General features: G+C 41.6%; 1 protein-coding gene across 13 annotated transcripts in view; it reads right to left on the bottom strand.

Moving 5' to 3' along the window:
• The window catches only part of pde10a (phosphodiesterase 10A), a 360,355-nt gene that overhangs the window by 54,696 nt on the left and 280,312 nt on the right, over window positions 1-25,347 (bottom strand). The gene's annotated exons all lie outside the window — the stretch shown is intronic.

Genomic DNA, 25,347 nt, shown 5'->3' with positions numbered 1-25,347 from the left:
TTAAATGTGAATGGTTATATCTTCTTTCCATTTGTCCTTCATAAGATTATATACATTTCTTTTGAGAGGTTTGTGGATATAGTCTCCTACATATATCCAGCTTGTTTTATACATTACAAATAACAACACTGAAACATACTTCCTATGGATAAGAAAAAACAATGAAAGTACACCCCTATGAACCTTTTACTTATATCCTAGAATGTAATGTCCTGTCATACTGGTTTACTTTCCTGTTTCTATGTTCTTAAGTATGTTTAAAAAAACAAACAGACTTTGCTAAACTTTGCAGTGCAATCCTTAACATCTGCGGAGAAGTCAAGACTGAACAGTTCTCTTTTCAGACCAGCTGACAAGGGAAACAAAAGAAAATAGCCCCTGGGAACTGTCTGCTAACGTCAGTAAGGGGAAGGGGATCATTAGCAGTAGAAATGATAGGTTACCACATGGGAGAGAGCAATAATCCGACATGGAACAGATTTACGTCAGGGGAACTATTTCATTCTCTCCAAAGGAACCCTACTGTAACTACAACTTATGTACATTTGTACAAGGGATGTGTTTTATTTATTGTACTCCAAGGGTTGAAAATATTACACTGAGAAAATATTTCAATGTCAAATATGAGTATTAGAAAAAAAATATGAACACTAGAAATATATTATATGTTTTAGAAGATTCAATTACATGTAACAGTGACAGCCTATTTGAACAAGTATGTAGTCTGCCCCACATAATACAGGAAGTGATAGATTCTAATCATTGGTACAAAAAGGTTCAATTCCCACCATCCCAAGGGAATGCTAAATCCCTCTTCTACCCATAGTATATTCCCTCAAAATCTCTTGACACACTCTCAGTTCATAAAACCAGAAGCTATGAGGAGGTCCAGCAGCAGATGCAGAATGGAGTCAACTCCAGTAAACATGCTGGAAACAACTACACCAACAATATAACGTTTTAAGGACTTTGTGGGAATGAACCATTAGGCTATTATAGCAAATTAAGAACTGCCACAGGCATTCTAAGTAGGTTGACAAATACTGCTTAATAATAATAATAATAATAATAATAATAATAATAATAATAATAATAATAATAGCAGCAGCAGCAGCAGCAGCAGCAGCAACACTTTCTTTATATTCTGCCCTTCTCCCCAAGGGAACTCAGAGTGGATTATAACATATAAACAAACACAGGCACACATTCAACACCTTGTAACAAATGGAAATGCAGTGAAACACAAATACACAGACAACCTGGCTATGGCTCACAAATGGGACACTGAAGAAGGAGACAGAAGGCCTGATCCTTGCAGCCCAGGAGCAAGCCATCAGAACAAATGCAATTAAGGCCAAGATAGAAAAATCAGCTGATGACCCAAAATGCAGACGGTGCAAGGAAACCGACGAAACCATTGATCATATCCTCATCTGCTGTAAGAAAAGCACACAGACAGACTACAAACAGAGGCACAACTATGTGGCCCAAATGATTCATTGGAACTTATGCCTCAAGTACCACCTCGCAGCAGTAAAGAACTGGTGGAATCACAAACCTGCAAAAGTACTGGAAAATTAACACACAAAGATACTGTGGGACTTCTGAATCCAGACTGACAAAGTTCTGGAACACAACACACCAGACATCACAGTTGTGGAAAAGAAAAAGGTTTGGATCATTGATGTCGCCATCCCAGGTGACAGTCGCATTGATGAAAAACAACAGGAAAAACTCAGCCGCTATCAGGACCTCAAGACTTCAAAGACTCTGGCAGAAACCAGTGCAGGTGGTCCCGGTGGTGATGGGCACATTGGGTGTCATGCCAAAAGATGTCAGCCAGCATTTGGAAACAATAGACATTGACAAAATTACAATCTGCCAACTGCAAAAGGCCACCTTACTGGGATCTGCTCGCATCATCCGAAAATACATCACACAGTCCTAAACACTTGGGAAGTGTTCGACTTGTGATTTTGTGATATGAAATCCAGCATATCTATCTTGTTTGCTGTGTCATACAACGTCGTTGTGTCAATAATAATAATAATAATAATAATAATAATAATAATAATAGCAACAACACTTTCTTTACATTCTGCCCTTTTCCTCAAGGGGACTCAGAGTGGATTATAACATATAAACAAACACAGGCAAACATTCAACACCTTGTAACAAATGGAAATGCAGTGAAACACAAATACACAGACAAAGGCAAAGGCTTCTCATCTCTGGCTTTGAGGGAGTTGGGTTTCTCCATTTCCAAGCCAAGGAGACTGCATTATCATAAAAATCTCCTGGTTGTGTGGCCGGCTAGATTGCTTGAAGCATCTCTTTGCTTTTCCCGCCAAAGCAGTAACTATTTATCTACCCACATTTGCATGTTTTTGAACTGCTAGGTTGGCAGGAGCTAAGACTGACAGAGGGAGCTCACCCCATCTCACACATTTGAACTGCCAACCTTCAGGTCAGCAGTTCAGCAGCACAAGGGTTTAACCCACTGCGCCACCTCGGCCACTAAATGTCACTGAGGACCTTCACAGAGTATAACCAATGTTTTAAAAAATGTTAAGTGGGCTTGCTACTGCAATAGATAACTACCAAAACCAAAACCAAAAAATGCAACAACTGCACTAATTCATGTGAAATTTCATTGTATCTGCATATGTAAGAAACATGGAAAACAGGGGGAAGGATGTTTTACCTACAAGCATTTATCAGCCTTCCTAATTCTTTCTCAAGTAGCTTTTAAACAGAGGTTAGGTGGCCATCTGTCAGGGTACTTTGATTGTGCTTTTCCTGCATGGCAGGGGGATGGCCCATATGGTCCCTTTATTATTATATTATTCTAATACCCTCTAGTTCTTATGTTACAAAAGAATCTTCTGCCAGCAGAAACATGTTATGTTGCTCTAAAATATAAAGGGTTTTCAAAATATTTGACAGCTTGGAAGTTACATAGGAACCATCAAAACCTTTTCTGGAAAAAGAGCAGCTCTGCTCAACATCTTTGTATATTGTCTGCTTTGCTTCAGCATGCTGTAGCCCAACAGAATTTCAATTTAGGGATTTCTTCCCAGCCCAGCACAGATTTAGTTTACTACCCTGTTTCCCCTAAAATAAGACATCCTCAGAAAACCTAGTAGAGGTTTTGCTGAATTGCTAAATATAAGGCCTCCGCCGAAAGTAAGACCTAGCAAAGTTTTTGTTTGGAAGCATGCCCAACGAACAGAACACCAGAACCTGCAGGATTGGTAAACGTACGTACCATAGAGTGTTGTACATGGAAATATTGGTAATAACAAGAAATTCTTGATAGGATTCAGTTTGTCTGGTTATGCTGCTTCGTGATAACAACTACTGTACAGTATATAATAAATGTTCATTTTTTGTTCAACAATAAATGTGAATTCTTCTTCATGGAAAAAGAAGACATCCCCTGAAAATAAGTCCTAGCGCATCTTTGGAAGCAAAAATTAATATAAGACACTGTCTTATTTTCAGGGAAACACGGTAGTATAGAAGTATCAATCAGTTCTCTTCTTTGCAGATTCAACAATTTATTGGAACTCTGACTGCTCATAGGGGGAACAAATCTCTCCCTTTTTGCGGCTTTCTGATGCTGAGCAGAATTCTGAGAAATGTAGTTTAGGGCAGGGTCTTTTGAATTCTCTGCCATAGGGCTTCTTGCCTTCCCAAACTACATTTCCCAGAATTCGGTGCTCTCTCAGACTCTTTTCCAGCTCACTCACCTCATCCCGCTCTGCTGCTTTCCTCTCCTCATGGCGAGAGGCAGCCTATCCTTAACTTAAAGAGCAATGGCAGCCTTTTTGGCTTTGCCTTGATTGCACTGAAAATGAAACTGACTCCTGAGCATTGCAGAATTCAAACGAAAAATATTGGGTGAGTTTTAATTCCTAAGTGTTTTTGTGGGCACCCCCCACCCTATGTTTCTGTTTGTATACACACAACTTGCAAATTAGATATGACTTACAATTTATAAATGAAGATTTGCACACCCCTACTAGCTATGCTATCCTTTCCCCCTTCTTATAGCTTTTTTTGTGCTACTAAAAATGCTAAGAAGGAGCAATGGTAAAATGTGAGAGGAATGAGAGGTAAAAGATCCATCAGAGAAGGGGACCCTGCCAGGAGTAAAAACAACCCTGATGGCTCAAGCCTAGGAACTTACACTGCAGCTTCCTCTGAACAGGGAGGAAGCTGCACATCCTGTAGCTCGGGGCTTCTTAAACTTTTTCTAGTTCTCCTTTCCACCCAAGAGTTTTTTATTTGACCCCAGGTATATAAGTATATAAAACAGGTATAAAATCAAACATTTATTGATAGCTATTTGGCTTTCTTATGGTATTTGGTTGGATGCCAACATTAATAAAGTGATTATCAGATGTCCTCTATGACACCTGAGAGCAGCAGTTCTTAAAGTGTGCTCCGTGGAGGGGCTCCATGCTTCTCTTCTTCCTGCTCCTCCCCTTCTCCCACCTCCCTCACCGTCAAAAGCCTTCCCCCTCCACCCCTCACCCACAAAAAGCCTTTTTTCTTTTCCTCATCACCAAAACCCTTTTGTTCACCTTCCTCACCACCCAAATCCTTTCTTCCTCGCCTTCCTTGCTTCCAAAACCCTATTTCCCTCCCACCACTCAGGTTGTGCTTTGATTGTGCTTTTCCTGCATAGCAGGATGGAATTAGACTGGATGGCCCCTGGTGTTTCTATTATTATTATTATTATTATTATTATTATTATTATTATTATTATTAAGGCTGGGTGGCCATCTGTTGGGAGTGCTATGTGCTTTTCCTGCATGGCAGAAGGGATTTGATGGCCCCAGGGTCTTCCACTGAAATACTGTTAAGTTTATGTTGGTCTAGAAGTTTGCCCATCCTTAATACATATCCATTACAGTAGAGTCTCACTTATCCAACACTCGCTTATCCAACGTTCTGGATTATCCAACACATTTTTGTAGTCAATGTTTTCAATATATCATGATTTTTGGTGCTAAATTCATAAATACAGTAATTACTACATAGCATTACTGCGTATTGAACTACTTTTTCTGCCAAATTTGTTGTCTAACATGATGTTTTGGTGCTTCATTTGTAAAATCATAACCTAATTTGATGTTTAATAGGCTTTTCCTTTATGCCTCCTTATTATCCAACATATTCGCTTATCCAACATTCTGCTGGCCCGTTTATGTTGGATAAGTGAGACTCTACTGTATATATAATACTAGCTGTGCCCGGCCACGCGTTGCTGTGGCTTTTTTTTAGTGATGTTGGTCAATCTACATTGGGTTTTATTTTTGTTGTGACCGTCAACAAAAATTATACAGTATTATTTATTCATTTATTACATTAAAGACATATGATAGGATATTACGCTATAACATATACGACTATTTCACAATATTAGTAGTAATATATATATATATATATATATTGTTTTGTTTTGTTATTAGTATTATATTGTAGTGTATTATAATATTATTAGCAGTATTATATGTATATACAATGTATTGTATTATATATGTATTGTATTATTATATATATTAATATATTGCAAATTGGCCCCAGAGTACGGAATGGCCTTGTAGTTTCAAAGCTTGGGTGGTTCCGTGTGTTAGAGGGGGGGAATGCTTTGTTGGGAGGTGCTAGGTGGTCCTGATTGTTTCCTGGATGGAATTTGTGTGTTTTCAGACTGTTGTTGTTTATTTACTGTGCTGAGATGAGAGAGTGATGAGTACGGAATGGCCTTGTAGGTTCAAAGTGTGGGTGGTTTCCTGTGTGAAGGGGGGAATCCTTTGGTGGGAGGTGTTAGATGGCCCTGATTGTTTCCTGGATGGAATAGCTGTGTTTTTAGAGTGTTGATCTTTATTTACTGTCCTGAGATGATATTGTTGTGTATTATTGTACCACAGTAATTATTTCATATTACAGTAGAATCTCACCCAACATTCGTTTATGCAATGTTCTGGATTATGCAATGGAGTCTGCCTTTTAATAGTCAATGTTTTTGGAGTGAGTGTTTTTAATGTATTGTGATATTTTGGTGGTAAATTTGCAAATACAGTAATTACTACATAGCATTACTGCGCATGGAACTACTTTTTGTGTCAAATTTGTTGTATAACATGATGTTTTGGTGTTTAATTTGTATAATGATGACCTAATTCGATGTGTAATTGGTTTTCCTGAATCCCTTCTTATTATCCAACATATTTATTTATGCAACGTTCTGCCGGCTTGTTTATGTTGGATAAGTGAGATTCTAGTGTATATTTATAATGTGATATTATTTGTTTAGAAGTGGATTATATGAGGCGCCTTCTGTTATAACAATAATAATTATTATAGTCTTGAATGATTATCATTGTGATAAAAATAATAACTACTTATTATTAGTTGTTATTATATTGTTGAATGATTATCAATGTTATAATAATAATTATTAATTTGTGAATGATTATTACTATAATAATAATAATAATTTTCTATTATTACGATTTGTTAATACATTGTTGAATGATTGTCAGTGTTATAATAATAAGAACTGACTATTATTATGAATTATTATGTTCTCGAATGATTATCAGTATTATACTAATAATAAATTAGTATTATTATTGGTGATTATTACATTCTTAACTGATGATCAGTTATTATATTAATAATTATTACAGGGAAGGGAAAGGTGAGGGCGATAGGGTTTGAGAGGGGAAAAAGGGGGGCTTCTGAGGCATTGGAGGGGTTGTAATTTGTGGGTGAGAACAACAACAACAATAACAACAACAGAAAAGGGGGAAGCTCAGCCTGGGCCAACTTGGGCCTTCCCTTGACTTGTTTTGGGCGCCAACTTCCACCCTTCCTGGCCTGAGGCTCTTTCCTTTTCCCCATCAGCCGTTTAACCGGGTGAGGGGGAAAAGGAAGGGCCCTGAGGCCGGGAAGGGCGGGGGTTGGCGCCCCAAACAACTCGAGGGGAGGTCCAGGCCTGCTCGAGGGCCGTGCCCTCCTCTTCCCCCCTCACCTTGAAGAGCTTGAAGACCTCCGAGAAGAACCGAGAAGGGAGGAGGAGAGAGGGTGAGGCGGGGGGGGCTCCGCGGGGCCTTCCTCGCATTGGGGGGAGGGGAGAGGGGTGGGAGGAGGGGGCCTGAATGGCAACCGGGGCCCTCCATGGGCCCTGAGGGGGGAGGACATTGAGGGGGAGAGGGCAGAGAGCGACGTGAGGCCCGCACGCCTCCCAGCGCGGCCTCCTCCATCCCGCGCCCAGCAAGGAATCGGCCTTCCTGCCTTCCTTCCTTCAGCTCTGAGGCGAGGTGTGTGTGTGTGCGCGTGGGAAGGGATGGGGGGGTGCGCGCAGGCGCACATCGCCTGTTGCAGTTTTTGGCCGTTTGTGGCCCTGTGATTGTGTTTGTCATATAAATCTTACTGGAGCCGCGCGAGCGCCATAAAGGTTTGAAGCATGGTGTTTTTGCGCATGCGTACTTAGTTTTGGCATTTTTTGGTGTTGTGATAGTGTTTTATGTGTAAATTTGTTGTATCTTACTGGAGGCGGGGATGATGGATTGCGTTGCCAATTTTCGAGTTTGGGGGGGCTGTAGATTTGTTGTTTTGTCCATCGCCGTGATGCCATCACTCTTTTATATATATAGATTTATTGGGGTTGCACGATAAAATTTTGCTTCAAAAAGCACTCCACGGCTGAAAATATTTGAGAACCCCTACTCTAGAAGAATGTTTGCTTTGCAGTATTAAGCTGCAAAGCAGGAAACACATGTTGCATCCAAACCAATTACGCTTGTAAGGAATCCATGAGGCCAACTGGTTGACCTAATGGTATAAAATCCTCAAGTGCTCAAAGTCCAAGTCAGTGTTCTAATTAAGAGTGTAGTTTATCAACTACCTGATTTTCTCATGAATCCAGCATTCCCAATGCGGGATTCATGATAGCTTGACTCCACAACAGAGGAAGATAACATTTTGGTAGATTAGAAGTGAAGCAATTGTCTCCGAATAACTCTGGGTAAGTAGCCTTCCCTAGTACAGTGTCACCTCGATAGGGAACTTTCATAAGCACCCTCTGGATTGAATGAGATGGAAATTTTCTGTATTTCAAACATTTTTGTTGGGTTTTTTTATCAAGAAATTACAGAGAGCCAGATCCAAGAGCAATTCAGGACTGCAAGTCACAGTCCTTGATGACAGTTTTCTTTATCCACTAGTTATGATTTGGTCTAAAGTTAATCCTATGCAAGATACAAACTTCTAATTTTCAAAGAAATCAGACTAAACATATGAGTTACTTCATGAACAATTTGCTTGTTTTACTTATGAAATGAAAAAATCACAAGTGTAATAGATGAAAAGACAAGACATTGAAACAAAAAGAGAGGTTTTGAAATGTTCACAGGTGTCGTGTCACAGATGACTGCAGAAATATAGGAGTCACACTCTTTCATTTAGTTTAATCACAAACTTATCAATAATATTTTTTCCATTGCATGTCCTGCACATTGAACTCAGGATTTAAAAGTTATTTGTATGTATAACCAACAGAACTGAAGTATGTGCCTGGGTGCAGAGCCAACTAACACAAAACAAGAGATAAGAAAGCAAACCCGGCTAGTCTCTTATAAACAACATAATGATGTAATAAACTCCCAACAGAGCTGCCTCCTGTAAAGGGAAAATAGAGGCAATATTAACTCTTCAGGGACTAACATATGGAGGTGGTGGACCTCTCTCAACATTATGTTACAAAATTTGAAATATTTTCTGTTCCTGGTTTGAAAGTGTTATTTCCCTTTTAATTGTGCAGCACTCAATTTGAAAGTAGTTGTTATACTCCAGAAACTTCATTTTTTTGGCTGCCACAAGCTATGTTGAGTTGGTTGAGACCTGATGAGATAGTACATCATCTACGCCGGGAATTGGACAGTGGGAGTGTGTCCCTTCTGGACCTCTCAGTGGCCTTAGATACTGTAGACCATGGTATCCTTCTGGGACGCCTGGTGAGAATGGGGCTCGGAGGTACTGTTCTGCAGTGGCTCCGGTCCTTCCTGGAGGGTTGTTCCCAGATGGTGTCAATGGGGGAACACCTGCTCAACCCCCACAACCATTGCTTTGTGGGGTCCTACAGGGTTCAGTGCTGTCCCCCATGTTATTCAACATATACATGAAGCTGCTGGGAGAGATCATCCGGAGTTTCGGGGTTATCTGTACGCAGATGATGTCCAACTGTCACTCCTTTCCACCTATCACTAAGGAAGCTGTTCAGGTCCTGAACTGGTGCTTGGCTGCTGAATCGGACTGGATGAGGGTGAACAAATTGAAATTGAATCCAGACAAGACAGAGGTCCTCCTGGTCAGTCATAAGGCCGAACAGGGTATAGGGTTACAGCCTGTGTTGGATGGGTCACACTCCCCCTAAAGACACAGGTTCACAGTCTGGGTGTTCTCCTAGATTCATCACTGATTCATCACCAGGTCTCGGTGGTGGCTAGGGGAGTATTCGCACAACTAAGACTTGTGTGCCAGCTGCACCCATACCTTGGGAAATCTTACTTGGCCACGGTGGTCCATGCTCTGGTTACATCCCGTTTGGATTGCTGCAACACGCTCTTCATGGGGTTACCTCTGAAGACTCGGAAGCTACAATTAGTACAACGGGCAGCAGCCAGATTGATAACTGGGGTGGCTTACAGGGAGCATACTACTCCTCTGTTACACCAGCTCCACTGGCTGCTGATATGCTACCAAGCCCAATTCAAAGTGCTGGTTTTGACCTATAAAACCCTAAACAGTTCTGGTCCAGCTTACCTGTCCAAACATATCTCCTCCTATGAGTCATCAAGAACTTTAAGATCATCTGGGGAGGCCCTGCTCTCGGTCCCACCTGCCTCGCAGACACGGTTGGTGGGAACGAGGGACAGGGCCTTCTCAGTGCTGGCTCCTTGGTTGTGGAACACCCTCCCTAGCAATATTTGGCAGCTCCCGTCTCTTCTGGGCTTTAGGAAGAACCTTAAAAAATGGTTATGTGCACAAGCATTTAATGAATAAGTTCTGTGACTCGACACGGCCCAAATTAAGATTTACATGCAAGGTCCCTGGATTTATTTATATTTATATTTATTTATGTTTTAAGTTTTGTATACTGTTTTATTAAGTAACTAGCTGTGTCCGGCCACGTGTTGCTGTGGCATTGTCTGGTGGTGTTGCTGAGAAATTGTTGAGGTAGTGGTGGTATTGAATGTCTGTTGTATGGTTGTCTTTATGTTTAGTATGCATTTGGTTGTTTGTGTGCTGTGAAAGTGGTGAGGGTAGAGGGGGTCTATGTCCCTGTATAGTATTTATACGTTGTCCATGTGTTGTGAATGCTTGGATTGTGTCCTGCTGCATAGTAGAAAGGGTTGGGCTGGATGGCCCTTAGGGGTCTCTCCAAACTCTTGGATTCTATGCTTCTATTATTATTATTATTATTATTATTATTATTATTATTATTATTATAATCATCATGTTCATCATCATCATTATTATGTAGAGGCTGGATGGCCATCTGTCAGGAGTGTTTGGATTGTGTCCTCCTGCATGGTAGAAGGAAGTTGATCTGGATGATCCTTAGGGGTCGCTCCAAACCTTAGGATTGTATGTTGTTGTTGTTGTTGTTATTATTATTATTATTATTATTATTATTATTATTATTATTAGTGTTGAGAGGCTGGGTGGCCATCTGTTGGGAGTGCTTGGATTGTGTCCTGCATGGCAGAATTGGTTTGGACTGGATGGCCTTTAGGGGTGTCTCCTAACTGTCTGGTGCTATGATTCGATGTGTATTATTATTGTGCAGATATTAGATGGCCATCTGTCAGGAGTGGTTGGATTGTGTCCTCCTGCATGATATAAGGATGTTGAACTGGATGATCCTTAGGGGTATCTGCCAACCTTAGGATTGTATGATATTCTTATTCTTCTTATTATTATTATTGAGAGGCTGGCTGGCCATCTGTTGGGAGTGCTTAGATTGTATCGTCCAATGGCAGAGTTGGGTTGGAATGGATGGCCTTTAGGGGTCTCTCCTAACTGTTTGATTCTATGATTCGATTTGTATTATTACTGTGCAGATCTTGGATGGCCATCTGTCAGGAGTGCTTGGTTTGTGTCGTCCTGCATGGTGGAAGGAAGTTGAACTGGATGATCCTTAGGAGTGTCTCCTAACCTTATGATTGTATGATCTTCTTCTTATTATTATTATTACTATTGTTATTACAGTAGAGTGTCACTTATCCAACATAAACGGGCCGGCAGAATGTTGGATAAGTGAATATGTTAGATAATAAGGAGAGATTAAGAAAAAGCCTATTAAACATCAAAATAGGTTATGATTTTACAAATTAAGCACCAAAACATCATGTTATACAACAAATTTGACAGAAAAAGTAGTCCATTACACATTAATGCTATGTAGTAATTACTTTATTTACGAATTTAGCACCAAAATATCATGATATATTGAAAACATTGACTACAAAAATGCGTTGGATAATCCAGAACGTTGGATAAGTGAGACTCTACTGTATCATTATTGAGAGGCTGGGTGGCCATCTGTTGGGCATGCTGTCACGACCCAGGCTGCAGAGCACCAATAACCATACACAGAGGCCAGAATCTATCTAATATCTTTATTGAGGGAATATATAAAGTTAATAAAAGCAAGTGTATGAAATAGTCCAGAAGTAGACCTTTCAAGAAAGGTCAGACTTAGTCCAAAGAAACAACGTCCAATATGAAATATTAAGGTCCAAAGTTGTAATCCAATAACCGAAACACTCACTTTGCCAGGCAAAGTGAGGGGAGATGACAAGGTCCTTTAGTCCATGAAACTTGAGCGAGGCTAGGGAGTAACTTGAAACAAGGCTTGATACAAGGCAACAAGGAACGAGGAGCAAGAACAAGATCCGTGGTAATTACTTGGCAAAATCCGGGAAACAAGGCAAGGCTGAGTCCTGGAAAGCAAGGCGAGGGTTGTAGAGTAAACAAGGCTGGGAACGAAGGCTTGACTTGGAAGCGGGAGTAGCTGTCCACACACGCTACTCCAGTAGCTGACGAATTGACTCCGCAAGATCCCTTTGTGGGTAGAACACCTAAATAGGGTCTCGTTTCCCCGCCAAAGAGCAGTTCTCTGGAGAACCAGAAACGAAAGCTATTCTCTGAGTCCAGATGCATGACTCCTTAAAGTTTCCCATGGAAAGCAGGCTTAATCAGCTGAATGCTTAGCAGCTATCCTAGCACTCCTGCGAGACGCCTGTTCAACTCCCCTCTGTTGTTTACAAAAATCATGGCGAGAAAACGGGGGAGATTTCGGCTCAGGGCTTGTTTGACAGACTTCTGGAAGACAAATCTCTTGCAGGTGCAAGGGCTCCAAATCTGGCTGAGAAAGTTCCAATTCTGACTGAAACGGTGAAAAACCCAAGTTTTCCTCTTCATCTGGCACAACAGCGCCAGGAACGGGACTACATGGCCCATGAGTCATCACACATGCTTGGATTGTGTCCTCCCTGGCAGAAATGGTTTGGACTGGATTACCACAGTAATTATTTCATATTACAGTAGACTCTCACTTATCCAACATTCGCTTATACAGTGTTCTGGATTATCCAATGCAGCCTGCCTTTTAGTAGTCAATGTTTTTGTAGTCAATGTTTTAATTCATTGTGATATTTTGGTGCTAAATTTGTAAATACAGTAATTACAACATAGCATTACTGAGCATTGAACTACTTTTTCTGTCAAATTTGTTGTATAACATGATGTTTGGTGCTTAATTTGTATAATCATTACCTAATTTGCTGTTTAATCGGCTTTTCCTGAATCTCTTCTTATTATCCAACTTATCCAACGTTCTGTCGGCCTGTTTATGTTGGATAAGTGAGACTCTACTGTATATTTATAATCTTATATTATCTTCTTAGAACTGGATTATATGAGGCCCCTTCTACACAGCTGTATAAAATGCACACTGAAGTGAATTATTTGGCAGTGTGGACTCAAGATAATCCAGTTCAAAGCAGATAATATAAAATTATAAATGGGTAATATAGCTGTGTGGAAGGGCCTTGAGTCTTCACTGCCATATAATCCAGTGAAAATCAGATAATCTGTATTTTATAGGCAGTAGGGAAGAGGCCTGAGGCCTAACTGTGCCTGTCCCCTGGGCTGAGTAGGTTGCTAGGAGACCAAGTGGGCAGAGTTCTAACTGGCAGCAATTGGATAAAAACCAATGATTCCTTTCCCTCCAATTAGGACTTTATTTTTCTTTTCTTTTTGTTGTATGAACGTAGAGGCATGGATGAAGGGTTGTGTTGCCAAGTTTAGTGTTTCTGGGATGTGTAGTTTTGTCCTAGGCCGAATTTTTTTTATCCTTTTATATATAGATGTTTAATTGTTTAAAATGTGTTATGCTTTATTTTTTAAACTTCTTATTGGCACTGAATTTTGCCAGATTTTGTAAGCTTCCTTGAGTTCCCTCGAGTGAGAAAGGCAGGGTAAAAATGCTGTAAATGAATAAATAAATAAATATTCATTGAAAAATTATAGCAAAATGTGCTTTGGAATGTCCAACAAAAACCAAAATTATACTGTTTAATAAACCTTTCCCATGATTTTATGATAGAACCAATTAGGAAATGACATTTATAACCCAGAAACAAAAATCGTGTTACATAGTGTAATCAGCTAGTTTAGGAGGCAGACATTTCACATATAAAGAAAAGTCAGAAACAACCTAAAAAGTTGTCAATTGACTGCTGTTTGGTAATGGCTTATCCCCTGGGTAACAATGACAGATGACGTTGCATGCTGACTGTAGTCTATAGGATAGGTAAGAACAGTTTGTTCATTGGTAGTATTCTCCGGCAGAAATGCTAGCTCCCAAAATGATATCCCTTTCTTCATGAAATAAGATCCTGAAAGTCCTAGTCCATAGACCAAGAAGAATATTAAATGTAATTTAACTGTATCATTAGAAACCTGGATCCAATATTTTCTAGATGCAATTCCAATGTCTTAAATTCATCCCAAATTCTGTCATAAATTCCTGTCTAAAAAGCAAGCCACACTCTAGTCCTTAAGGAGCAATGAACATTAGGTTTCCCTGAACCTGTTTTGTTTTGGAAACATTGGGCCACATTACTTTCTTGTCAAAATACTTATTTTGTTTCAAGTTTAGACATTTTCTAGCTCCTAAATGATTCTTTGATTCTTAATGGCTTTTGAACATAAAGGCCAAAGCATTTTATTAAAATTATTAAAGATACTTGTATGGTCTTCCATAGGATAATGTTCTCCAGACAGCATACAATAAGGAAGTATAAAACAATGTAAACACAAAACTATGAACAAAGCTGTCATGCCAAAACAATGTTTTAACACTGACAAGCAACCCCAGAATTAAAATAAATTTCAACACTGAGAACCTGCAGAAGTTATTTAAAACACCTGGTTAAACAAAAAGGCTGTCACCTGGTGCTGAAAAGAATGGGAATGATACTGCCTCATTGTATTGGAATCTACTTTTTAAACGAATTATTGCCAACCTGAAAAGAATGAAAGGAAGCCCTTGAAAGTAGTCAATAGCCATTTCATGTAGGAGAAAGTCTTATTCAATTTTATTTTAATCTGATCTATTTCTAGCATGTATGTATGTTATTTGAATTTCTGGCACTAACATTATCTCCCTGAAGCTGGAAAATGCTGCTACAGGCGGAAAAAGAAACAGGAGAAAGGAGGAAAAGGGAAGAGAACCTAGCAGCTCCCATCCTTCTCCATCAAACCTTTATATCAAAGATTAGGCCCCAGCACTGCAGTTATGGCCTTTTTCTGACCTCATCCTATGCCTGGCATAGGAAAAGAAGGAGTTGCTTGCTCAAGGTAGGAGGAACGTATTTTGTTTCTACCTAGATAGCAATGCTGCACTTCAGTACAATAATTTGCTTTTTGTCATATTCCACTTCTGGATCTGATAAGAGTAATGGTAGTTGCCTTCTTATATGGCAGATACAATGGGTCCATGGGGTCTGGATCTGCAGTTTTTTTCAGTAGAGAGTGTTGTGACTGCGCCTTCGGGGATTATGGTTGATGGTGATGGGATTTGAAGAGGAAGAAAAAACCCTTGTGATGAGGGTTCACTGGAGGAGTTGCGCAGGAAGCGACTTAGAGAGCTCAATGGGGGATCTTCTGAGGAAGATTCAGATGGGGAGTTTGGGGAAATGGATGCTGAGGAACAGGTGGTGGCTGGGGAAGTGGGCACTGAATGGGCACAGCCACCGGAGATGTCTGGGGATTTGGGGCCTATGGATACTACTGAACCTGGGGTTTCTGCAGGAGCTGATCCCACTTGGGATGCTTGGAGAAGGGAGGATGGTTCTTTAAGTGTTCATGGGGCTAAGTGTGGGCAGGATGATTGGGACTCCGATGAATTGCTAGGTACTCCGGATCCACGAGCTCTAGCTGTGTGGAGTTCGGACTCTGAGTAGATTTGGGACACCTGGTGTTTGGGTGTGAGTGTTTGGTCACCCAGGAGGAAGGGGAATAAAATGGGAATGTCTGGCCAATGCACTTTGCGTGTGGCAAGGTGTTGCTGAGGCGCCATTGGGATCTCTGTGTTTCCGTGAAGACTGGACTTGGACTGTGATTTGGATGTAAGTTATCTGGGACTGCTTTGCAGCAGAGGGATGAAACTGTGTGGGTTTCCCTGGACTGCATTCTGATTACTATTTCTAGCTGCTGATACCATCTGGCTTGGCTCTCGCTGTGTCTTATCGTGGACCTGGTTTGGATGACTGCACCCTCTTCGGACTTTGGATTGAATTTGACCTGGCTTCTGTCTACGCCCTCTGACTGACGACTACTCCCGGCTTCTGACTACTGGTTTGCCTTTCGGAATTTGCTGCTGCCTCCCGACCTGACCTTGGATTCTCTTGACGACGGCTATTCATCATCCCTTTGAAGCTTTCGGCTTTATCTGCACCGTGGAAGCAGTTTACTGCTCTTCTAGTTTGTTTGTTTTCAAGCCACTTTGCTGTTTTTCTTTTGGGAACTGTCCCTTTAAATCCGCAGAGCCGGCTGTCTGTTTTCAGAAACGGTTTGAAGCCAAAAGAGGCTTTTGCACTTTCAGTTATATTCTGCAGCTTTTGGAAGGTTTTAAGCCTTCGTTTATTTTGCATATTTTCTTGCAGTCAACCCTATTTGTTTCTCCAAAGCTGAATTGAAGCGACTTTTAGTTTTTATTGAATGCCAGCATGGGAAAATAGCGTGGCTTGATTTTGAGTTGTTTTTGTCCAAACTACTCTTGAAACACTGATAAGTGAAGTGTTTCAAGGATACGTTCTGTGTTTGTGTTATTTTTGGCTTATCTTCGGAATAAACTCTGTTTTGTTTGTTAACTGGCGTCTGACTCTTGACAGAGAGAGGTGAGATAATAGGATTTGAAATATCTGCAAGTCATGTTTTTTCTATTTAGATATTTTAGGTTATTAATAGGTTGTGAGGTAAGTATCAGTTATATTTATACTTTATTTGGATTTGGGTTTGTGTGTTGTCTTTGTAGTTTTATTTTTCTGAATTTTTATTCAACTTTCATTTTATGTAGGTTTTAATCAATGTTTTAATGCAATCAATAAACTAGTTTTAAAACTGCCGTTCACCTGGCCTCCGTGTTTTATAGTCAAGAAACCACATTACTTCAAACCCGAAGATGAGAAAGTAAGAAAATTATTATCTCTTTTGCTTTGGCACCAGCTTCTTTCCCATTCTGGAAATGCTTAGAAGAGGAAATGCTTAGTCCAAGAAGCTAAATGGGCAGAAAAAATTTCCTCCTCTTATGAATGTCCTTCTCTCATGTTTTAGGACAGGTGCACAATTAAGCCTAGCACCTGTTCCTACCTGATATGGTGCCCTTCCTTCCTTTATAAGAAGTAAACTCCTTTCAAAACAAAATTCAAAGCAAGCAAAAGCCATGTGTTGCAACGGCTTGGGAATCAATCCTGTTAGAAGCTTGCAACTTGGTAAGCAAACAGGCCTGGCCTGTGAGTGAAAGGAAGGCCCTTCATCAGGTATCTTTATGGCTGAGAATTCTAGCCAACTATCAAGAAGATGTAACATCCCAAAATTAATCGTATATTTCTAGATGTACTGGAAAAACTGGCTGCTTTTGACATGCAAGCAAACTTAAACAAATCATAAGTTTTAAGTTCTAGAGGCCAGCTGTATGCATCCTAGGCCGAATAAGGCTTTAATTAACTAGGAAATTACAAAGGCAAAATTTCAGAACACAAAAGCCTGAAAGGTCTGTCTCAAACAGTGATCAATTTTCATGTCATGCCTGTTCTCATTCATTTGGCTTTTCAACTTTCCCAGTTGTTAACTGGTGAATAATCCACAACTCAGAAAAAGGAGGAAAAAAACAGATAAAGCCTGTTTATTTTAAAACAGACAGTGCTATCTGTAAAAAAATGTACTCATATTCTTATACGTCTCGCTAGTCTTGACATATACACTGAATAGTCAACACTGGAGGAATGGAGTCTTAAGTTCCTTTCATCAAGCTAGGATGTATAAATACAATAAAATCCACCAGACAGTGGTACCCTTATTGGCTAACCAAAACACCCAAAAGACTTCATGCAAAGCTCCACTGGTCTCTTCACCAAACAAAATATGTTTTTAAAATCATATAGGAGAAGTAAAGTGACAGTGTTCGATCAAATGTTGTTTCTTCTGTTATTTAGTTAGTATGGAAGTATAGTAATGCAAGAGGCCAGTCCCCTTCTTGGTCATGTGGGGACTGAGACAAAGGATAGTAAGTTTTGTACACCATTGGTAGCAGAAAAGTTAATCCTCTAAGGAGCAAGGATATCTCCTGTCATTTGAAGCTTTACTTTTTTAAAGGAAACAGAACACTTGACAGATCTTCTACTGTTACTTTACCAAATGCATGCTATGAACTGTACTTTATTCACATTGCCTGGGAGATCAAGAGGGAGTAGATCTTGTTAGTGACAACTGGCAATATTAGTTGACCTCATATTTAGTTTCACCTACATTTAAGAGCCCCCAGTGGCGCAGCAGATTTAACTGCTGAGCTGCTGAACTTGCTAACTGAAAGGTTGGTGGTTCGAATCTGGGGAGTGGGATGAGCTCCCACTGTTAGCCTCAGCTTCTGCCAACATAGCTGTTTGAAAACATGTAAATGTGAGTAGATCAATAGGTACTGCTCCGGTGGGAAGATAACGGTGCTCCATGCAGTCATGCCAGCCACATGATTGACTCTTCAGCTTAGAAATGGAGATAAGCACCCAACCCCCAAAGTCAGACAGGACTAGACTTAATGTCAGGGGAAAACTTTACCTCTTACATTAAAACCATAAACATGATCCACGTAGCAGTACAAGATGGTAAAAATTGTATGGTCAGTGGGACATTCCTGCCAAAATTGGGACAGGATTTTGGTATGAACATATGCTGAGCAGTTTATTAAAAATGTTATCTGATAATTACTGATAACATTGAAAATAAAACGTAAATGTATAATAGATTTAATTTTAAACCTCAAGGTGAAAGTTGAAATGAGTCAAAATCCTATTTATGAGTAGCCAGAAAATGGACCACATATTTTTCTGATTTTTCTGATACTCAGAATGAGTAACCAGCAAATTCTAAAGGAGAATCTGCCTAAGTTGCATGTTTAGAACCAATACATTTATGAGTATTTTATAGGATATTCATTTGAACCTTTCAAGGCTAATTATTCATTTTTATATTTTGATATCTGTAGCCATATATGCTGTTATGGTTGAGCCTCATGGCTCTACTACTGGGAGACGTGGGCGTAAGACTCCTCGAGAGTCAGATACTCTCGAGGAGCGAGAAAGGAAGCGGCTGCGAGATATCTTTGCAGAACCATCTGACGAGGATTCTTTTGAGGGGTTTACTGAGAGAATGGAGGAAGAGATGGTTAGCTCGGAAGAGGATGACATGGAATGGACTCGTGTAAGAGAGGATTTGGGTGCCACTGGCAATGATAGTATGGAAGGTGATTGGGGACCTTCAGGATTAGACCCGTGGACAAGCTGGAGGGATGGGATGGGATCCACAGCTGGGGATGCTGTGGGGCGTAGTCAAAGGTGTTCCAGTTCTGATGAGGAAAGTGATGAGGAAACGCCCGGGCTAAGGAGAACAGCTGATAGCGATGAGGACTTGTAACTGGCATAAAATGGGGTTTGGGAACAATAGCAAATTGCGTTGGGCAAGGTAATCTGGACGAACGCTTGGGATCTGTGTGGGAAGTTTTCCTGAAGACGGGTGTGATTCGTTTGCTGACTACGTAAGTTATCCTGGACATTGGGCTCAGACGGCGGGAGGAATTGTGTGGGGTTTTGTTGTGCAACCTCTGCTTAATCTTAATAGCTTTGACCTTCCGTCGTCTTCTTGACGGACGCCATCTGCTTACTCTGGACTTACGGACTGACTGACTACGGCCTCGGATTCTCCTACCTGTGTCTATCGTTGGAACTGGTGAACTACAAACGTCTGCATCTGCCTTACGACCTTCGGAACGGATTGGGACTTCGCTGACTGCTTCTGCCCTCGTCTGCTGTGTTTGTATTGGGAAATTGCCTGCTGTGTGGAGGAGTAACCTCTAAGTTACTCAAATATAGCTCTTGGCAGCAGAGAAGCATCTGCTGCCAATTAGTTGCATTCCTTTGAACTTTTTGTTCACCAGCTTCTGTTTGTTTATTCCCAGGCTGAAGCAAGCTGTTTTGATTTAACCCGGATTAAACTCCGGTTTAATCCGGTTTATCTTTTGAACGTTTTTCTTGTCTCTTTTTACTTTTAAGGCCAGTGTTTGCCTAGCCCTTGTCTTTTACGGGCATTTTTGGTTCTGTAACTCCAATAAACTTTGTTAACTTTTATCTTGTGGCGTTCTGTCTTTGACAGATTGCCCAACGCCCATAAAAAAAAGTTTTTCCGTAGAAGTTAATTACGTCAAGAAGATAATGGAGGAGTTAAAGGCTCGTTTTGATCAATTACAGGCTGCTTTTTACGCTGCGCAAGCAGCACAGCCAGCTAAAGGACATGTTATGACTCCCGAACGCTTTGATGGGTCTAGGAGCAAACTGCCAACTTTTTTGGCACAAATTGAACTTTATTTTTCCCAGCTTAGTGCACAAGCTTTTCCTACGGACACTAGCAAGGTGGCATTTATTTTGAGTTTGTTGACTGGTCCTGCAGGACAATGGGCCACTAATTTGATTTTGGGAAATGACCCAGTCAAGGACAATTTGAGTGATTTCAAAAAACTACTAACTGACACTTTTGGGGATCCCCTCCGTACGGAGAATGCTAGTTGGGCTCTGTATCGGTTGAAACAGGGAAAGGGGACTGTTTTGGATTATTTAAATAAGTTTAATTCGTACCGTCATCAGTTAGACTGGGGGGAAAATGCATTTATGCTTTTGTTTACTGCTGGTTTAAATGATTACCTCCAGGATGAATTGGCACGCTTGGAGCCGGCAGAAAATTGGGATGCCTTAATATCTAAAGTGTTGCGTTTGGACGCCAGGTTCGAGTCCCGTAAACAATCTAGAGCAATGTGTGCGCCACCTATGTTTGAATCTAAGGTACCTGTGGTAAAGGGGGACGAGCCTATGGAACTCGGGGTGTTTAAAAAACTGTCTATAGCAGAAAAGAACCGTAGGAGGCAACTGGGGTTGTGTTTGTATTGTGGAAATGCTGGGCATTTCGCCAGAAATTGTAATGTAAAACCTTCCCAGCTTTCGGGAAAAGGCCAGCCCTAGTGCGACGTGAGTCCAACGCATTAGGGCTTTTAAAGCAGTCAACTGAGGGGAAGAAACATGTCTTTGTACCCATTTCGTTATCTGTTGGGGGAAAAGAACTTGTTTCTACTTTGGCACTGCTGGACTCAGGGGCTACGGTCTCATATGTGGATATTGAATTTGCTAGGAAGCATGGCATTCCTGTAGTGCGTAAAGCATGCGACGTATGGGTGGAAGGAGCGGATGGGAGACTATTGGAGACTGGGGTGGTTAACCATGAGACCTCAGAAATAATGTGGGAAGTACAGGGAGTAACGGGAACGTTTGTTTGGGATATTACGAGCTTACCCAGATACGATGTGATCCTGGGAATGGATTGGCTAGCTTTAGTAAATCCACAAGTGGACTGGGTGACGCGTAAGATAACTTTTAGGAGGCAGGAATGTTTTACTCTAAACCCTACTCAGCTTGATTTGGAGGGAGTGCCTGCTGAGTATGGGGAATTCTCAGACGTATTCTGTAAGAAGGAAGTGGATAAGCTACCGCCGCATAGACCATACGATTGCGCCATTAGACTAGCGGAAGGTGCAAAATTGCCAGCAAGAAGGTTGTACGCCTTGACAGTACCAGAAAGGCAAGCTTTAAGAGAGTTCCTCAATGAGAACTTAGCTAAGGGGTTTATTCGCCCATCTAGCTCTCCAACTGCTGCTCCTGTGTTCTTTGTTGCCAAAAAGACAGGGGACCTCAGGTTGGTTTGTGATTACCGGGTCCTTAACAAACACACCATTTGGGATAGGTACCCGCTACCTTTAATCTCGGAATTACTATCGAGGGTGCAAGGGGCTAAGGTCTTTACCAAGCTTGACCTGCGGGGGGCGTATAACTTGATTAGAATACGGGAAGGTGATGAATGGAAGACGGCATTTAACACGTGTTTCGGATGCCACGAGTTCCGTGTAATGCCTTTCGGACTTTGCAATGCGCCTGCGGTCTTCCAGAGGTTCATAAACGATGTATTTAGAGACTTAATTGACCAATTTGTGGTGATTTATTTGGATGATATCTTAATTTTTTCTAAGGATGAAAGAGAACATCGTCAGCATGTTAAGCAGGTACTACATCGTCTGCGGGCTAATGGGCTTTTCGCTAAGGCTTCTAAATGCGTTTTTCATGTACCTGAAGTTGAGTTCCTAGGTCATGTAGTTTCAGGAAGGGAACTCAAAATGGATCCACATAAAGTTGACGCAGTCAACTCATGGCAAGAGCTCAAGACTAAGAAAGATGTTCAGAGGTTCTTAGGATTCGCTAATTACTACCGGGAGTTTATCCCAAACTTTGCCAAACTCACGGTACCTTTAACGCAGCTCCTGCGTAAGAAACAGCCATTTGTGTGGGGGCGGGAAGCTCACGATGCGTTTTTGCAATTAAAGTCTAGCTTTCAGGCAGACAACATACTAATACATCCAGATGTGGACAAACCGTTCGTAGTAGTAGCAGACGCTTCTAGCTACGCGTTGGGGGCTGTATTGTCTCAAAGAGATTCATCAGGGACTTTGCGTCCCTGTGGATTTTACTCTCGGCAACTAACACCATTTGAGCAAAACTATACCATATGGGAGAAAGAATTATTGGCGATCAAGGTGGCGTTTGAGGTGTGGCGGCACTGGCTAGAGGGGGCGCGGCACCAAATCGTGGTCAGGTCTGATCACAAGAATTTGGAACATTTGCAAACGGCCAAGAAGTTAAACCAACGTCAAATCCGATGGGCTTTGTTTTTCTCCAGGTTTAATTTCAAAGTTCAATTCGTGGAAGGGAAGGCAAACTTGCGGGCCGATGCATTGTCCCGCAAGCCTGAGTTTAAGACTAATGAGCAAGTAGTGTGCCAGACCATTTTGCCTACTGCCTCTTTATGTGTTGTGGAAAATGAGATCGGGTTACATGATCAAATCTTAGAGGCTCAGAAAGAAGATGTTTGGACTCAAGAGCAACTCATGCTGTTGTCAGCAGGGAATCGTACAATACTGCCTCACTTGCAAGATCAGAATGGAGTATTGGTACGCAGGGGACAGGTCTATGTACCGGTGGGGGCACTCAGGTTGGAGGTTATTAGAGCCCACCATGACGAACCCATGGCTGGGCATTTTGGCAGATTTAAGACCGTGCAGCTCATCACCAGGAACTACTGGTGGCCAAAGATGCGGCAAGACATTCTTCGCTTTTGTGATAGCTGCGCTGTTTGCCAGCAGAGTAAGACGCCTGTTGGGCGCCCTAGAGGGTTGTTGTCGTCTTTGCCTGTTCCTGAGAGACCATGGCAAATTATTTCCATGGATTTCATTTCTGATTTGCCTAAGTCTGGGGGTTACACATGTATTTGGGTGGTGGTGGATTTATTTTCTAAACTGGCTCATTTTATTCCTTGTTCGACCATTCCGGCGGCCCCTACATTCGCTTTATTGTTTACCAAACACATTTATCGTTTGCACGGAGCTCCTGAGGTGATTATTTCTGATAGGGCTCCACAATTTGTGTCACGCTTTTGGAGACACTTCCATGAGTGTTTAGGTACTAAATTGAACGTCTCCTCAGCGTTTCATCCACAAACGGATGGTCAATCGGAAAGGGTTAATGGGTTGTTGGAGCAATATTTACGTTGTTTTTGTTTAGATCAACCCACTGCTTGGGTAAAATGGCTACCGGTGGCTGAGTTCGCCTATAACAACGCTGTGCACACGTCTAGTCAGCATACTCCATTCGAACTGACTTATGGTTTTCATCCGCGGGGAGGTGTGGCGCCGTCAACCAATGTGGTTTCCTCTGACCCGGTGTACCGTTCCTCTGAAATGGCTGCGTTGCATGATGTTGCCCGTCGTTTACTATTGGAAGCCAAGGCAACGCAAAAGACTCAGGCCGACCGTCATAGGCAGGCAGGGGAAGAGTTGGAAGAAGGGGATTTAGTGTGGTTATCTTCTAAGTACATTAAACAGGCTGGGGGAAAGTTTGCGCCACGGTATTTGGGACCCTTTCCTATTGTTAAAAAGATTTCTTCCGTAGCATTTCGTTTGCGTTTACCTTCTACGTTTAAAATCCATCCAGTTTTCCATCGTTCTCTGTTAAAGTTAGATACCTCCAGTCGTTGTGGTGCTGTAGCTGAGGACATCACTGCCGTCTCTCCGCCTTCGGAGGAGGAGGCCTTTGTGAGAGGGGATAGTGTTATGGTTGAGCCTCATGGCTCTACTACTGGGAGACGTGGGCGTAAGACTCCTCGAGAGTCAGATACTCTCGAGGAGCGAGAAAGGAAGCGGCTGCGAGATATCTTTGCAGAACCATCTGACGAGGATTCTTTTGAGGGGTTTACTGAGAGAATGGAGGAAGAGATGGTTAGCTCGGAAGAGGATGACATGGAATGGACTCGTGTAAGAGAGGATTTGGGTGCCACTGGCAATGATAGTATGGAAGGCGATTGGGGACCTTCAGGATTAGACCCGTGGACAAGCTGGAGGGATGGGATGGGATCCACAGCTGGGGATGCTGTGGGGCGTAGTCAAAGGTGTTCCAGTTCTGATGAGGAAAGTGATGAGGAAACGCCTGGGCTAAGGAGAACAGCTGATAGCGATGAGGACTTGTAACTGGCATAAAATGGGGTTTGGGAGCAATAGCAAATTGCGTTGGGCAAGGTAATCTGGACGAACGCTTGGGATCTGTGTGGGAAGTTTTCCTGAAGACGGGTGTGATTCGTTTGCTGACTACGTAAGTTATCCTGGACATTGGGCTCAGACGGCGGGAGGAATTGTGTGGGGTTTTGTTGTGCAACCTCTGCTTAATCTTAATAGCTTTGACCTTCCGTCGTCTTCTTGACGGACGCCATCTGCTTACTCTGGACTTACGGACTGACTGACTACGGCCTCGGATTCTCCTACCTGTGTCTATCGTTGGAACTGGTGAACTACAAACGTCTGCATCTGCCTTACGACCTTCGGAACGGATTGGGACTTTGCTGACTGCTTCTGCCCTCGTCTGCTGTGTTTGTATTGGGAAATTGCCTGCTGTGTGGAGGAGTAACCTCTAAGTTACTCAAACATAGCTCTTGGCAGCAGAGAAGCATCTGCTGCCAATTAGTTGCATTCCTTTGAACTTTTTGTTCACCAGCTTCTGTTTGTTTATTCCCAGGCTGAAGCAAGCTGTTTTGATTTAACCCGGATTAAACTCCGGTTTAATCCGGTTTATCTTTTGAACGTTTTTCTTGTCTCTTTTTACTTTTAAGGCCAGTGTTTGCCTAGCCCTTGTCTTTTACGGGCATTTTTGGTTCTGTAACTCCAATAAACTTTGTTATCTTTTATCTTGTGGCGTTCTGTCTTTGACATATGCCCTTAGAAATTTCAGTCTAGAGCAGAGGTGGAATTAATTTAGCACTCTAGAACACAGCTTTTCAAACTGTGTGTCATGACATGTCAATATGTTGGCTGCAGTGTGTTGGTATTTTGCATGAATACAATGAGTC

The sequence above is a fragment of the Anolis carolinensis genome, chromosome 1, assembly GCF_035594765.1.
Source record: "Anolis carolinensis isolate JA03-04 chromosome 1, rAnoCar3.1.pri, whole genome shotgun sequence".
NCBI classification, from domain to species: Eukaryota; Metazoa; Chordata; class Lepidosauria; order Squamata; family Dactyloidae; genus Anolis; species Anolis carolinensis.
The sequence above is the reverse complement of the archived record's forward strand: the minus strand, read 5'-3'. Positions and strand labels throughout refer to the sequence as shown.